The sequence below is a fragment of the Cryptomeria japonica genome, unplaced genomic scaffold (assembly GCF_030272615.1).
Source record: "Cryptomeria japonica unplaced genomic scaffold, Sugi_1.0 HiC_scaffold_97, whole genome shotgun sequence".
In the NCBI taxonomy this organism is placed as follows: domain Eukaryota; kingdom Viridiplantae; phylum Streptophyta; class Pinopsida; order Cupressales; family Cupressaceae; genus Cryptomeria; species Cryptomeria japonica.
In genome coordinates this window covers 417,077-433,302 of record NW_026728919.1, presented here as the reverse complement: position 1 = coordinate 433,302, position 16,226 = coordinate 417,077, and the positions used below count along the sequence as shown (strand labels likewise).

At 62.8% G+C, this 16,226-nt stretch overlaps 2 non-coding genes across 2 annotated transcripts; both read right to left on the bottom strand.

Moving 5' to 3' along the window:
* Positions 1 to 4,732: 4,732 nt before the first annotated feature.
* Positions 4,733 to 4,851, bottom strand: LOC131864869 (5S ribosomal RNA). Its single transcript, XR_009363596.1, has one exon. It is a non-coding gene; the product is annotated as a 5S ribosomal RNA (ribosomal RNA).
* A 7,805-nt stretch (positions 4,852 to 12,656) lies between these two features.
* LOC131864868 (5S ribosomal RNA) lies at positions 12,657 to 12,775 on the bottom strand. The gene has a single exon (XR_009363595.1). It is a non-coding gene; the product is annotated as a 5S ribosomal RNA (ribosomal RNA).
* Positions 12,776 to 16,226: the final 3,451 nt, after the last annotated feature.

Sequence of the window (16,226 nt, the reverse complement as noted above, 5' to 3'; positions counted from 1 at the left end):
CGGGCGCGCACCTTCGCCAGGGTGGGCACCTTGGTGCGCAAACCTTGGCTGGGCTGCGCACCAGGGCGGGCTCAAGATGGCACCAGCATTCCCTTTTTCTCACTATCTTTCAAAACGGAAATTTTAAAATCTCGTTTTTTTTTTGCCTTTTATGGAAATTAGTGAAGGCATCGCATCAAAGGTGCGCACCTCGCTGCCCACCTTGGTGTGCTCCGAGGTGCCCACCACGGTGCGCAACGCCGGTGCGAACCCGGGAGCGCCCCGATGTGTGCTCCAAGGTGCGGCGTGCACGAAGTCGGACCCCGGTTTGCCCCGGGTGCGCACCTCGCGTGCACCTTGGTGCGCACACCTTGGCTGGGTTGCGCGGCCTGGTGGGCACCATGGTGCGCACCAAGGAGCGCTCCGAAGTGTGCTCCAAGGTGCGGCGTGCACGAAGTCGGAGCCCGGTTTGCCCCGGGTGCGCACCTTCGCCGCGGTGGGCACCATGGCGTGCACGAAGTCGGAGCCCGGTTTGCCCCGGGTGCGCACCTCGCGTGCACCTTCGCCGGGGTGGGCACCTCGGCTGGGTTGCGCGCCCTGGTGCGCACCAAGGAGCGCTCTGAAGTGTGCTCCAAGGTGCGGCGTGCACGAAGTCGGAGCCCGGTTTGCCCCGGGTGTGCACCTCGCGTGCACCTTCGCTGCGGTGGGCACCTTGGCTGGGTTGCGCGCCTTCACCATGCAGTGCACGAAGTCGGAGCCCGGTTTGCCCCGGGCGCGCACCTCCGCCAGGGTGGGCACCTTGGTGCGCACAACTTGCCTGGGCTGCGCACCAGGAAGGGCTCAAGATGGCACCCGCGTTCCGTTTTTTTCACTATCTTTCAGAACGGAAATTTTAAAATATCGTTTTTTTTTGCCTTTTCTGGAAATTAGTGAAGGCAGCGCATCAAAGGTGCGCAACGCTGGTGCGAACCTGGGAGCGCTCCGATGTGTGCTCCAAGGTGCGGCGTGCACGAAGTCGGACCCCGGTTTGCCCCGGGTGCGCACCTCGCGTGCACCTTGGTGCGCACACCTTGGCTGGGTTGCGCGCCCTGGTGGGCACCATGGTGCGCACCAAGGAGCGCTCCGAAGTGTGCTCCAAGGTGCGGCGTGCACGAAGTCGGAGCCCGGTTTGCCCCGGGTGCGCACCTCGCGTGCACCTTCGCCGCGGTGGGCACCATGGCGTGCACGAAGTCGGAGCCCGGTTTGCCCCGGGTGCGCACCTCGCGTGCACCTTCGCCGGGGTGGGCACCTTAGTGTGCAGACCTTGGCTGGGTTGCGCGCCCTGGTGGGCACCATGGTGCGCACCAAGGAGCGCTCCGAAGTGTGCTCCAAGGTGCGGCCTGCACGAAGTCGGAGCCCGGTTTGCCCCGGGTGTGCACCTCGGGTGGGCACCTTGGTGCGCATGCCTTGCCTGGGCTGCGCACCAGGGCGGGCTCAAGATGGCACCCGCGTTCCTTTTTTTTCACTATCTTTCAAAACGGAAATTTTAAAATCTCATTTTTTTTTGCCTTTTTCTGGAAATTAGTGAAGGCAGCGCATCAAAGGTGCGCACCTCGCTGCCCACCACGGTGCGCAACGCCGGTGGGCACCCGGGAGTGCTTCGAAGTGTGCTCCAAGGTGCTGCGTGCACGTTGTCGGAGCCCGGTTTGCCCCGGGTGCGCACCTCGCGTGCACCTTCGTCGGGGTGGGCACCTTGGCTGGGTTTGCCCCGGCTGCGCTCCGAAGCGGGGTTATTGGAGCGCCGCCTCTTTTTTTGTCGGAGCGTTTGGTGGGGTTTCTCGCATTGGCTCTTCCGAGGCCCGGTTGCCACCCTGGCGCGCACGAAGTCGGAAGTAGGGTTAATTGCCCGGGTGCGCACCTTTGCCAGGGTGGGCACCTTACCTGGGCTGCGCACCAGGGCGGGCTCAAGATGGCACGCGCGTTCCGTTTTTTTCACTATCTTTCAAAACGGAAATTTTAAAATCTCCTTTTTTTTTTGCCTTTTCTGGAAATTAGTGAAGGCAGCGCATCAAAGGTGCGCACCTCGCTGCCCACCTTGGTGTGCTCTGAGGTGCGCACCCGGGAGCGCTACGAAGTGTGCTCCAAGGTGCGGCGTGCACGTTGTCGGAGCCCGGTTTGCCCCGGGTGCGCACCTCGCCTGCACCTTGGCCGGGGTGGGCACCTTGGCTGGGTTTGCCCAGGGTGCGCTCCGAAGCGGGGTTACTGGAGCGCCCCCTCTTTTTTTGTCAGAGCGTTTGGTGGGGTTTCTCGCATTGGCTCTTCCCAGGCCCGGTTGTTGGGTGCGCTCCCACCCTGGCGCGCGCGAAGTTGGAAGTTGGGTTAATTGCCCGGGCGCGCACCTTCGCCAGGGTGGGCACCTTGGTGCGCACACCTTGGCTGGGCTGCGCACCAGGGCGGGCTCAAGATGGCACCAGCATTCCCTTTTTCTCACTATCTTTCAAAACGGAAATTTTAAAATCTCGTTTTTTTTTTGCCTTTTATGGAAATTAGTGAAGGCATCGCATCAAAGGTGCGCACCTCGCTGCCCACCTTGGTGTGCTCCGAGGTGCCCACCACGGTGCGCAACGCCGGTGCGAACCCGGGAGCGCCCCGATGTGTGCTCCAAGGTGCGGCGTGCACGAAGTCGGACCCCGGTTTGCCCCGGGTGCGCACCTCGCGTGCACCTTGGTGCGCACACCTTGGCTGGGTTGCGCGGCCTGGTGGGCACCATGGTGCGCACCAAGGAGCGCTCCGAAGTGTGCTCCAAGGTGCGGCGTGCACGAAGTCGGAGCCCGGTTTGCCCCGGGTACGCACCTCGCGTGCACCTTCGCCGGGGTGGGCACCTCGGCTGGGTTGCGCGCCCTGGTGCGCACCAAGGAGCGCTCCGAAGTGTGCTCCAAGGTGCGGCGTGCACGAAGTCGGAGCCCGGTTTGCCCCGGGTGCGCACCTTCGCCGCGGTGCGCACCATGGCGTGCACGAAGTCGGAGCCCGGTTTGCCCCGGGTGCGCACCTCGCGTGCACCTTCGGCGGGGTTGCGCGCCCTGGTGGGCACCATGGTGCGCACCAAGGAGCGCTCCGAAGTGTGCTCCAAGGTGCGGCGTGCACGAAGTCGGAGCCCGGTTTGCCCCGGGTGCGCACCTCGCGTGCACCTTCGGCGGGGTTGCGCGCCCTGGTGGGCACCATGGTGCGCACCAAGGAGCGCTCCGAAGTGTGCTCCAAGGTGCGGCGTGCACGAAGTCGGAGCCCGGTTTGCCCCGGGTGCGCACCTCGCGTGCACCTTCGCCGCGGTGGGCACCATGGCGTGCACGAAGTCGGAGCCCGGTTTGCCCCGGGTGCGCACCTCGCGTGCACCTTCGCCGGGGTGGGCACCTCGGCTGGGTTGCGCGCCCTGGTGCGCACCAAGGAGCGCTCCGAAGTGTGCTCCAAGGTGCGGCGTGCACGAAGTCGGAGCCCGGTTTGCCCCGGGTGCGCACCTCGCGTGCACCTTCGCCAGGGTGGGCACCTCGGTGCGCACACCTTCTCAATGTTTTCTTGCCTTTTCTGGAAATTGGTGAAGGCAGCGCATCAAAGGTGCGCACCTCGGTGTGCTCCGAGGTGCGAACCCGAGAGCGCTCCGAGGTGCCCACGAAGTCGAAAGTCGGGTTAATTGCATTGTTTTCCCCGGGTGCGCTCCGAGGTGCGCAACATCGGCGCGCACCAAGGAGGGCTCCGAAGTGTGCTCCAAGGTGCGCACGATGGCGTGCACCTCTGGTGCGCACGATTCGGAGCTCGGTTTGACCGGGGTGCGCACACCTTGGCTGGGTTGCGCACCTTTTGTGCGCTCCAAGGTGCGCACGAAGTCGGAGCTCGGTTTGCCCCGGGTGCGCACCTTCGCCAGGGTGCGCACCTTGATGCGCACGCCTTGGCTGGGCTGCGCACCTTGGTGGGCGCCATGGTGCGCACCTTTCGTGCGCTCCAAGGTGCGCACGAAGTCGGAGCTCGGTTTGCCCCGGGTGCGCACCTTGGTGGGCGCCATGGTGCACTCCGAGGTGCCCAAGATTGGTGCGCACCAAGGAGCGCTCCGAAGTGCGCTCCAAGGTGCGCGCGAAGTCGAAAGTTGGGTTAATTGTCCGGTTTGCCTCGGGTGCGCACCTTGCGTGCACCTTCGCCAGGGTGGGCGCCTTGGTGCGCACACCTTGGCTGGGCTGCGCACACCTTGGCACCCGCGTTTCCTTCATTTTAAATTTTTTTTTTTTACAATCTCTCAAGTGGGAAATTCTATAATCTCAACTTTTTTTGCCTTTTCAGGAAACTTTTGAATGGAGCGCATCATTGGTGCGCTCCGAAGTGTGCTCCAAAGCTCTCTCCAGCTGCGTGCACCTGCCCCGGCCGCGCACCCGGCCCCGCCCAGCTTCGCTCACCTGTCCCGGGCGTCTGGTGCGGAACCTTAGAGTAAGAAACATCACCGTGCACCTTGGCCAACGTGCGCGACTCGACCGAGCGCGCACTGGCCGAGGTGCACACCGATTTCACCTGGGTGCGCGCGCAGCACCTCGGGCGCACCGGGGTGCGCGCACAACGCCCGGGTTGCACCGTGGCCTGTGTGCTCGGGGCGCCTCGGGTGCGCGCTCGGTGTCGCCCCCGCGCGCGCGGTAGTGCGGGCAGCGCACCCCGGCCCGGCCCGGCCCCGACGAGAACGCAAACGGGCAAAAGGTTTATTCAAATAGCATTGCGACGCCCGGCGAAAAACTAAAAAAGGGTGCAACACCGGGACTTCCCGGGAGGTCACCCATCCCAGTACTACTCCGGCCCAAGCGCGCTTAACTGCGGAGTTCTGATGGGATCCGGTGCACTAACGCTGGTATGATCGCACCCGTTATGAGCTTGTCGCAGTGTGTACTTAGCAAACCGCGACCCACGTGCGAATCCACCCCGGCCACCCACCCCCGTCGAGGTGCACACCCTCCCTCGCGAAGTGCGCCCCGTTCGCCAAGTGTGAGCCCTGCCCGGGTGCGCGCACCTTGCTAGGGCGTCGGGTGTGCACCCGGCCCGGCCTACGTGCGTGCACCTGGAGGGGGCGTCGTGTGCGTGCAGTGTCCCGTCTGCAACGCGGTGCCCACACACCACCTCGGGCGCAACGACCTGCGCTCACATGTGGGCCGAGTGCACCTTGGTGCATGTTCGGGGCGCCTCGGGTGCACGCTCGATCTTGCCCCGGTGCACCAAGGCGCTCGGTTTGCCCCGGGTGCGCACTTGGTGCAAGGTGGGCACCCAAAATAGGGATCAAGCACCAAAACACAAGTTTCGGGATGCAAAATGGGACCCAAGGACCACAAATGCGTTCCAAGACCCATGATGGGTCCACGAGAACAAAAATGTGTTCCGAGACTTAATAAACAAATATTGGGTTTTAGGAGAAGAAACATGCTCTGATGCCCAAAACGAGAATCGACCCCGAAAAGGCCACAGGCCAAAAGTGGGATGCGAGACAAAAAAAAATGGGACCCGAGGACCAAAATTGGGTTCCCAGGTCGAAGACAGGGCAACCGGACAAGAAACGACCTCTAAGGCTCGAAATGAGTCCCGACGACTAAAACTTGACAAGAAGCACCCATCAGGCACCCAACTCGACACCCATGGGATGCCGACCCACCCGGGCTTCCACCTAGCACACCTTGGCACCCACCCACCCTCGCACCCAACCTCGCACCCAACTTAGCACCTTTGAACCCACATTGGCACTCACCCTGACCCTGGCACCTTGGAACCCACATTGGCACTCACCTTGACCCTGGCACCCACCTTTGCACTCACCTTGGGACCCACCCTGGCTCCCACCTCGGCACCCACCCAGACACCCACCTTGGTTCCTTGGCACCCACCTTGGATCCTTGGCACCCACCCCGACACCCACCTTGGCACGCAACTTGGCTACTTGCCACCCACCTTGGCTCCTTGACGCCCACCCCGACAACCACCCCGTGACCTACCCTGGCTAGGGTTGGTGCACACCCACCCTGGTGCCCACCTTGGCACCCACCCTATGACCCACCTTGGCACGCACCTTAGTACCCACCCCGTTACCCACCCTAGGACCCACCCCGTGACCCACCTTGGCCAGGGTGGGTGCCTTGGTGCGCACAACTTGCCTGGGCTGCACACCAGGGCGGGCTCAAGATGGCACCCGCGTTCCGTTTTTTTCACTATCTTTCAAAACGGAAATTTTAAAATCTCATTTTTTTCTTTTTTTTGCCTTTTCTGGAAATTAGTGAAGGCAGCGCATCAAAGGTGCGCAATGCTGGTGCGAACCCGGGAGCGCTCCGATGTGTGCTCCAAGGTGCGGCGTGCACGAAGTCCGAGCCCGGTTTGCCCCGGGTGCGCACCTCGCGTGCACCTTCGCCGGGGTGAGCACCTTGGCTGGGTTGCGCGCCCTGGTGCGTACCAAGGAGCGCTCTGAAGTGTGCTCCAAGGTGCGGCGTGCACGAAGTCGGAGCCCGGTTTGCCCCGGGTGTGCACCTCGGGTGCGCACCTCGCGTGCACCTTCGCTGCGGTGGGCACCTTGGCTGGGTTGCGCGCCTTGGTGGGCACCATGCAGTGCACGAAGTCGGAGCCCGGTTTGCCCCGGGCGCGCACCTCCGCCAGGGTGGGCACCTTGGTGCGCACAACTTGCCTGGGCTGCGCATCAGGAAGGGCTCAAGATGGCACCCGCGTTCCGTTTTTTTCACTATCTTTCAGAACGGAAATTTTAAAATATCGTTTTTTTTTGCCTTTTCTGGAAATTAGTGAAGGCAGCGCATCAAAGGTGCGCAACGCTGGTGCGAACCTGGGAGCGCTCCGATGTGTGCTCCAAGGTGCGGCGTGCACGAAGTCGGAGCCCGGTTTGCCTCGGGTGCGCCCTGGTGGGCACCATGGTGCGCACCAAGGAGCGCTCCGAAGTGTGCTCCAAGGTGCGGCCTGCACGAAGTCGGAGCCCGGTTTGCCCCGGGTGTGCACCTCGGGTGGGCACCTTGGTGCGCATGCCTTGCCTGGGCTGCGCACCAGGGCGGGCTCAAGATGGCACCCGCGTTCCTTTTTTTTCACTATCTTTCAAAACGGAAATTTTAAAATCTCATTTTTTTTTGCCTTTTTCTGGAAATTAGTGAAGGCAGCGCATCAAAGGTGCGCACCTCGCTGCCCACCACGGTGCGCAACGCCGGTGGGCACCCGGGAGTGCTTCGAAGTGTGCTCCAAGGTGCTGCGTGCACGTTGTCGGAGCCCGGTTTGCCCCGGGTGCGCACCTCGCGTGCACCTTCGTCGGGGTGGGCACCTTGGCTTGGTTTGCCCCGGCTGCGCTCCGAAGCGGGGTTATTGGAGCGCCGCCTCTTTTTTTGTCGGAGCGTTTGGTGGGGTTTCTCGCATTGGCTCTTCCGAGGCCCGGTTGCCACCCTGGCGCGCACGAAGTCGGAAGTAGGGTTAATTGCCCGGGTGCGCACCTTTGCCAGGGTGGCACCTTACCTGGGCTGCGCACCAGGGCGGGCTCAAGATGGCACGCGCGTTCCGTTTTTTTCACTATCTTTCAAAACGGAAATTTTAAAATCTCCTTTTTTTTTTGCCTTTTCTGGAAATTAGTGAAGGCAGCGCATCAAAGGTGCGCACCTCGCTGCCCACCTTGGTGTGCTCTGAGGTGCGCACCCGGGAGCGCTACGAAGTGTGCTCCAAGGTGCGGCGTGCACGTTGTCGGAGCCCGGTTTGCCCCGGGTGCGCACCTCGCCTGCACCTTGGCCGGGGTGGGCACCTTGGCTGGGTTTGCCCAGGGTGCGCTCCGAAGCGGGGTTACTGGAGCGCCCCCTCTTTTTTTGTCAGAGAGTTTGGTGGGGTTTCTCGCATTGGCTCTTCCCAGGCCCGGTTGTTGGGTGCGCTCCCACCCTGGCGCGCGCGAAGTTGGAAGTTGGGTTAATTGCCCGGGCGCGCACCTTCGCCAGGGTGGGCACCTTGGTGCGCAAACCTTGGCTGGGCTGCGCACCAGGGCGGGCTCAAGATGGCACCAGCATTCCCTTTTTCTCACTATCTTTCAAAACGGAAATTTTAAAATCTCGTTTTTTTTTTGCCTTTTATGGAAATTAGTGAAGGCATCGCATCAAAGGTGCGCACCTCGCTGCCCACCTTGGTGTGCTCCGAGGTGCCCACCACGGTGCGCAACGCCGGTGCGAACCCGGGAGCGCCCCGATGTGTGCTCCAAGGTGCGGCGTGCACGAAGTCGGACCCCGGTTTGCCCCGGGTGCGCACCTCGCGTGCACCTTGGTGCGCACACCTTGGCTGGGTTGCGCGGCCTGGTGGGCACCATGGTGCGCACCAAGGAGCGCTCCGAAGTGTGCTCCAAGGTGCGGCGTGCACGAAGTCGGAGCCCGGTTTGCCCCGGGTGCGCACCTTCGCCGCGGTGGGCACCATGGCTGTGCACGAAGTCGGAGCCCGGTTTGCCCCGGGTGCGCACCTCGCGTGCACCTTCGCCGGGGTGGGCACCTCGGCTGGGTTGCGCGCCCTGGTGCGCACCAAGGAGCGCTCTGAAGTGTGCTCCAAGGTGCGGCGTGCACGAAGTCGGAGCCCGGTTTGCCCCGGGTGTGCACCTCGCGTGCACCTTCGCTGCGGTGGGCACCTTGGCTGGGTTGCGCGCCTTGGTGGGCACCATGCAGTGCACGAAGTCGGAGCCCGGTTTGCCCCGGGCGCGCACCTCCGCCAGGGTGGGCACCTTGGTGCGCACAACTTGCCTGGGCTGCGCACCAGGAAGGGCTCAAGATGGCACCCGCGTTCCGTTTTTTTCACTATCTTTCAGAACGGAAATTTTAAAATATCGTTTTTTTTTGCCTTTTCTGGAAATTAGTGAAGGCAGCGCATCAAAGGTGCGCAACGCTGGTGCGAACCTGGGAGCGCTCCGATGTGTGCTCCAAGGTGCGGCGTGCACGAAGTCGGACCCCGGTTTGCCCCGGGTGCGCACCTCGCGTGCACCTTGGTGCGCACACCTTGGCTGGGTTGCGCGCCCTGGTGGGCACCATGGTGCGCACCAAGGAGCGCTCCGAAGTGTGCTCCAAGGTGCGGCGTGCACGAAGTCGGAGCCCGGTTTGCCCCGGGTGCGCACCTCGCGTGCACCTTCGCCGCGGTGGGCACCATGGCGTGCACGAAGTCGGAGCCCGGTTTGCCCCGGGTGCGCACCTCGCGTGCACCTTCGCCGGGGTGGGCACCTTAGTGTGCAGACCTTGGCTGGGTTGCGCGCCCTGGTGGGCACCATGGTGCGCACCAAGGAGCGCTCCGAAGTGTGCTCCAAGGTGCGGCCTGCACGAAGTCGGAGCCCGGTTTGCCCCGGGTGTGCACCTCGGGTGGGCACCTTGGTGCGCATGCCTTGCCTGGGCTGCGCACCAGGGCGGGCTCAAGATGGCACCCGCGTTCCTTTTTTTTCACTATCTTTCAAAACGGAAATTTTAAAATCTCATTTTTTTTTGCCTTTTTCTGGAAATTAGTGAAGGCAGCGCATCAAAGGTGCGCACCTCGCTGCCCACCACGGTGCGCAACGCCGGTGGGCACCCGGGAGTGCTTCGAAGTGTGCTCCAAGGTGCTGCGTGCACGTTGTCGGAGCCCGGTTTGCCCCGGGTGCGCACCTCGCGTGCACCTTCGTCGGGGTGGGCACCTTGGCTGGGTTTGCCCCGGCTGCGCTCCGAAGCGGGGTTATTGGAGCGCCGCCTCTTTTTTTGTCGGAGCGTTTGGTGGGGTTTCTCGCATTGGCTCTTCCGAGGCCCGGTTGCCACCCTGGCGCGCACGAAGTCGGAAGTAGGGTTAATTGCCCGGGTGCGCACCTTTGCCAGGGTGGGCACCTTACCTGGGCTGCGCACCAGGGCGGGCTCAAGATGGCACGCGCGTTCCGTTTTTTTCACTATCTTTCAAAACGGAAATTTTAAAATCTCCTTTTTTTTTTGCCTTTTCTGGAAATTAGTGAAGGCAGCGCATCAAAGGTGCGCACCTCGCTGCCCACCTTGGTGTGCTCTGAGGTGCGCACCCGGGAGCGCTACGAAGTGTGCTCCAAGGTGCGGCGTGCACGTTGTCGGAGCCCGGTTTGCCCCGGGTGCGCACCTCGCCTGCACCTTGGCCGGGGTGGGCACCTTGGCTGGGTTTGCCCAGGGTGCGCTCCGAAGCGGGGTTACTGGAGCGCCCCCTCTTTTTTTGTCAGAGCGTTTGGTGGGGTTTCTCGCATTGGCTCTTCCCAGGCCCGGTTGTTGGGTGCGCTCCCACCCTGGCGCGCGCGAAGTTGGAAGTTGGGTTAATTGCCCGGGCGCGCACCTTCGCCAGGGTGGGCACCTTGGTGCGCACACCTTGGCTGGGCTGCGCACCAGGGCGGGCTCAAGATGGCACCAGCATTCCCTTTTTCTCACTATCTTTCAAAACGGAAATTTTAAAATCTCGTTTTTTTTTTGCCTTTTATGGAAATTAGTGAAGGCATCGCATCAAAGGTGCGCACCTCGCTGCCCACCTTGGTGTGCTCCGAGGTGCCCACCACGGTGCGCAACGCCGGTGCGAACCCGGGAGCGCCCCGATGTGTGCTCCAAGGTGCGGCGTGCACGAAGTCGGACCCCGGTTTGCCCCGGGTGCGCACCTCGCGTGCACCTTGGTGCGCACACCTTGGCTGGGTTGCGCGGCCTGGTGGGCACCATGGTGCGCACCAAGGAGCGCTCCGAAGTGTGCTCCAAGGTGCGGCGTGCACGAAGTCGGAGCCCGGTTTGCCCCGGGTACGCACCTCGCGTGCACCTTCGCCGGGGTGGGCACCTCGGCTGGGTTGCGCGCCCTGGTGCGCACCAAGGAGCGCTCCGAAGTGTGCTCCAAGGTGCGGCGTGCACGAAGTCGGAGCCCGGTTTGCCCCGGGTGCGCACCTTCGCCGCGGTGCGCACCATGGCGTGCACGAAGTCGGAGCCCGGTTTGCCCCGGGTGCGCACCTCGCGTGCACCTTCGGCGGGGTTGCGCGCCCTGGTGGGCACCATGGTGCGCACCAAGGAGCGCTCCGAAGTGTGCTCCAAGGTGCGGCGTGCACGAAGTCGGAGCCCGGTTTGCCCCGGGTGCGCACCTCGCGTGCACCTTCGGCGGGGTTGCGCGCCCTGGTGGGCACCATGGTGCGCACCAAGGAGCGCTCCGAAGTGTGCTCCAAGGTGCGGCGTGCACGAAGTCGGAGCCCGGTTTGCCCCGGGTGCGCACCTCGCGTGCACCTTCGCCGCGGTGGGCACCATGGCGTGCACGAAGTCGGAGCCCGGTTTGCCCCGGGTGCGCACCTCGCGTGCACCTTCGCCGGGGTGGGCACCTCGGCTGGGTTGCGCGCCCTGGTGCGCACCAAGGAGCGCTCCGAAGTGTGCTCCAAGGTGCGGCGTGCACGAAGTCGGAGCCCGGTTTGCCCCGGGTGCGCACCTCGCGTGCACCTTCGCCAGGGTGGGCACCTCGGTGCGCACACCTTCTCAATGTTTTCTTGCCTTTTCTGGAAATTGGTGAAGGCAGCGCATCAAAGGTGCGCACCTCGGTGTGCTCCGAGGTGCGAACCCGAGAGCGCTCCGAGGTGCCCACGAAGTCGAAAGTCGGGTTAATTGCATTGTTTTCCCCGGGTGCGCTCCGAGGTGCGCAACATCGGCGCGCACCAAGGAGGGCTCCGAAGTGTGCTCCAAGGTGCGCACGATGGCGTGCACCTCTGGTGCGCACGATTCGGAGCTCGGTTTGACCGGGGTGCGCACACCTTGGCTGGGTTGCGCACCTTTTGTGCGCTCCAAGGTGCGCACGAAGTCGGAGCTCGGTTTGCCCCGGGTGCGCACCTTCGCCAGGGTGCGCACCTTGATGCGCACGCCTTGGCTGGGCTGCGCACCTTGGTGGGCGCCATGGTGCGCACCTTTCGTGCGCTCCAAGGTGCGCACGAAGTCGGAGCTCGGTTTGCCCCGGGTGCGCACCTTGGTGGGCGCCATGGTGCACTCCGAGGTGCCCAAGATTGGTGCGCACCAAGGAGCGCTCCGAAGTGCGCTCCAAGGTGCGCGCGAAGTCGAAAGTTGGGTTAATTGTCCGGTTTGCCTCGGGTGCGCACCTTGCGTGCACCTTCGCCAGGGTGGGCGCCTTGGTGCGCACACCTTGGCTGGGCTGCGCACACCTTGGCACCCGCGTTTCCTTCATTTTAAATTTTTTTTTTTTACAATCTCTCAAGTGGGAAATTCTATAATCTCAACTTTTTTTGCCTTTTCAGGAAACTTTTGAATGGAGCGCATCATTGGTGCGCTCCGAAGTGTGCTCCAAAGCTCTCTCCAGCTGCGTGCACCTGCCCCGGCCGCGCACCCGGCCCCGCCCAGCTTCGCTCACCTGTCCCGGGCGTCTGGTGCGGAACCTTAGAGTAAGAAACATCACCGTGCACCTTGGCCAACGTGCGCGACTCGACCGAGCGCGCACTGGCCGAGGTGCACACCGATTTCACCTGGGTGCGCGCGCAGCACCTCGGGCGCACCGGGGTGCGCGCACAACGCCCGGGTTGCACCGTGGCCTGTGTGCTCGGGGCGCCTCGGGTGCGCGCTCGGTGTCGCCCCCGCGCGCGCGGTAGTGCGGGCAGCGCACCCCGGCCCGGCCCGGCCCCGACGAGAACGCAAACGGGCAAAAGGTTTATTCAAATAGCATTGCGACGCCCGGCGAAAAACTAAAAAAGGGTGCAACACCGGGACTTCCCGGGAGGTCACCCATCCCAGTACTACTCCGGCCCAAGCGCGCTTAACTGCGGAGTTCTGATGGGATCCGGTGCACTAACGCTGGTATGATCGCACCCGTTATGAGCTTGTCGCAGTGTGTACTTAGCAAACCGCGACCCACGTGCGAATCCACCCCGGCCACCCACCCCCGTCGAGGTGCACACCCTCCCTCGCGAAGTGCGCCCCGTTCGCCAAGTGTGAGCCCTGCCCGGGTGCGCGCACCTTGCTAGGGCGTCGGGTGTGCACCCGGCCCGGCCTACGTGCGTGCACCTGGAGGGGGCGTCGTGTGCGTGCAGTGTCCCGTCTGCAACGCGGTGCCCACACACCACCTCGGGCGCAACGACCTGCGCTCACATGTGGGCCGAGTGCACCTTGGTGCATGTTCGGGGCGCCTCGGGTGCACGCTCGATCTTGCCCCGGTGCACCAAGGCGCTCGGTTTGCCCCGGGTGCGCACTTGGTGCAAGGTGGGCACCCAAAATAGGGATCAAGCACCAAAACACAAGTTTCGGGATGCAAAATGGGACCCAAGGACCACAAATGCGTTCCAAGACCCATGATGGGTCCACGAGAACAAAAATGTGTTCCGAGACTTAATAAACAAATATTGGGTTTTAGGAGAAGAAACATGCTCTGATGCCCAAAACGAGAATCGACCCCGAAAAGGCCACAGGCCAAAAGTGGGATGCGAGACAAAAAAAAATGGGACCCGAGGACCAAAATTGGGTTCCCAGGTCGAAGACAGGGCAACCGGACAAGAAACGACCTCTAAGGCTCGAAATGAGTCCCGACGACTAAAACTTGACAAGAAGCACCCATCAGGCACCCAACTCGACACCCATGGGATGCCGACCCACCCGGGCTTCCACCTAGCACACCTTGGCACCCACCCACCCTCGCACCCAACCTCGCACCCAACTTAGCACCTTTGAACCCACATTGGCACTCACCCTGACCCTGGCACCTTGGAACCCACATTGGCACTCACCTTGACCCTGGCACCCACCTTTGCACTCACCTTGGGACCCACCCTGGCTCCCACCTCGGCACCCACCCAGACACCCACCTTGGTTCCTTGGCACCCACCTTGGATCCTTGGCACCCACCCCGACACCCACCTTGGCACGCAACTTGGCTACTTGCCACCCACCTTGGCTCCTTGACGCCCACCCCGACAACCACCCCGTGACCTACCCTGGCTAGGGTTGGTGCACACCCACCCTGGTGCCCACCTTGGCACCCACCCTATGACCCACCTTGGCACGCACCTTAGTACCCACCCCGTTACCCACCCTAGGACCCACCCCGTGACCCACCTTGGCCAGGGTGGGTGCCTTGGTGCGCACAACTTGCCTGGGCTGCACACCAGGGCGGGCTCAAGATGGCACCCGCGTTCCGTTTTTTTCACTATCTTTCAAAACGGAAATTTTAAAATCTCATTTTTTTCTTTTTTTTGCCTTTTCTGGAAATTAGTGAAGGCAGCGCATCAAAGGTGCGCAATGCTGGTGCGAACCCGGGAGCGCTCCGATGTGTGCTCCAAGGTGCGGCGTGCACGAAGTCCGAGCCCGGTTTGCCCCGGGTGCGCACCTCGCGTGCACCTTCGCCGGGGTGAGCACCTTGGCTGGGTTGCGCGCCCTGGTGCGTACCAAGGAGCGCTCTGAAGTGTGCTCCAAGGTGCGGCGTGCACGAAGTCGGAGCCCGGTTTGCCCCGGGTGTGCACCTCGGGTGCGCACCTCGCGTGCACCTTCGCTGCGGTGGGCACCTTGGCTGGGTTGCGCGCCTTGGTGGGCACCATGCAGTGCACGAAGTCGGAGCCCGGTTTGCCCCGGGCGCGCACCTCCGCCAGGGTGGGCACCTTGGTGCGCACAACTTGCCTGGGCTGCGCATCAGGAAGGGCTCAAGATGGCACCCGCGTTCCGTTTTTTTCACTATCTTTCAGAACGGAAATTTTAAAATATCGTTTTTTTTTGCCTTTTCTGGAAATTAGTGAAGGCAGCGCATCAAAGGTGCGCAACGCTGGTGCGAACCTGGGAGCGCTCCGATGTGTGCTCCAAGGTGCGGCGTGCACGAAGTCGGAGCCCGGTTTGCCTCGGGTGCGCCCTGGTGGGCACCATGGTGCGCACCAAGGAGCGCTCCGAAGTGTGCTCCAAGGTGCGGCCTGCACGAAGTCGGAGCCCGGTTTGCCCCGGGTGTGCACCTCGGGTGGGCACCTTGGTGCGCATGCCTTGCCTGGGCTGCGCACCAGGGCGGGCTCAAGATGGCACCCGCGTTCCTTTTTTTTCACTATCTTTCAAAACGGAAATTTTAAAATCTCATTTTTTTTTGCCTTTTTCTGGAAATTAGTGAAGGCAGCGCATCAAAGGTGCGCACCTCGCTGCCCACCACGGTGCGCAACGCCGGTGGGCACCCGGGAGTGCTTCGAAGTGTGCTCCAAGGTGCTGCGTGCACGTTGTCGGAGCCCGGTTTGCCCCGGGTGCGCACCTCGCGTGCACCTTCGTCGGGGTGGGCACCTTGGCTTGGTTTGCCCCGGCTGCGCTCCGAAGCGGGGTTATTGGAGCGCCGCCTCTTTTTTTGTCGGAGCGTTTGGTGGGGTTTCTCGCATTGGCTCTTCCGAGGCCCGGTTGCCACCCTGGCGCGCACGAAGTCGGAAGTAGGGTTAATTGCCCGGGTGCGCACCTTTGCCAGGGTGGCACCTTACCTGGGCTGCGCACCAGGGCGGGCTCAAGATGGCACGCGCGTTCCGTTTTTTTCACTATCTTTCAAAACGGAAATTTTAAAATCTCCTTTTTTTTTTGCCTTTTCTGGAAATTAGTGAAGGCAGCGCATCAAAGGTGCGCACCTCGCTGCCCACCTTGGTGTGCTCTGAGGTGCGCACCCGGGAGCGCTACGAAGTGTGCTCCAAGGTGCGGCGTGCACGTTGTCGGAGCCCGGTTTGCCCCGGGTGCGCACCTCGCCTGCACCTTGGCCGGGGTGGGCACCTTGGCTGGGTTTGCCCAGGGTGCGCTCCGAAGCGGGGTTACTGGAGCGCCCCCTCTTTTTTTGTCAGAGAGTTTGGTGGGGTTTCTCGCATTGGCTCTTCCCAGGCCCGGTTGTTGGGTGCGCTCCCACCCTGGCGCGCGCGAAGTTGGAAGTTGGGTTAATTGCCCGGGCGCGCACCTTCGCCAGGGTGGGCACCTTGGTGCGCAAACCTTGGCTGGGCTGCGCACCAGGGCGGGCTCAAGATGGCACCAGCATTCCCTTTTTCTCACTATCTTTCAAAACGGAAATTTTAAAATCTCGTTTTTTTTTTGCCTTTTATGGAAATTAGTGAAGGCATCGCATCAAAGGTGCGCACCTCGCTGCCCACCTTGGTGTGCTCCGAGGTGCCCACCACGGTGCGCAACGCCGGTGCGAACCCGGGAGCGCCCCGATGTGTGCTCCAAGGTGCGGCGTGCACGAAGTCGGACCCCGGTTTGCCCCGGGTGCGCACCTCGCGTGCACCTTGGTGCGCACACCTTGGCTGGGTTGCGCGGCCTGGTGGGCACCATGGT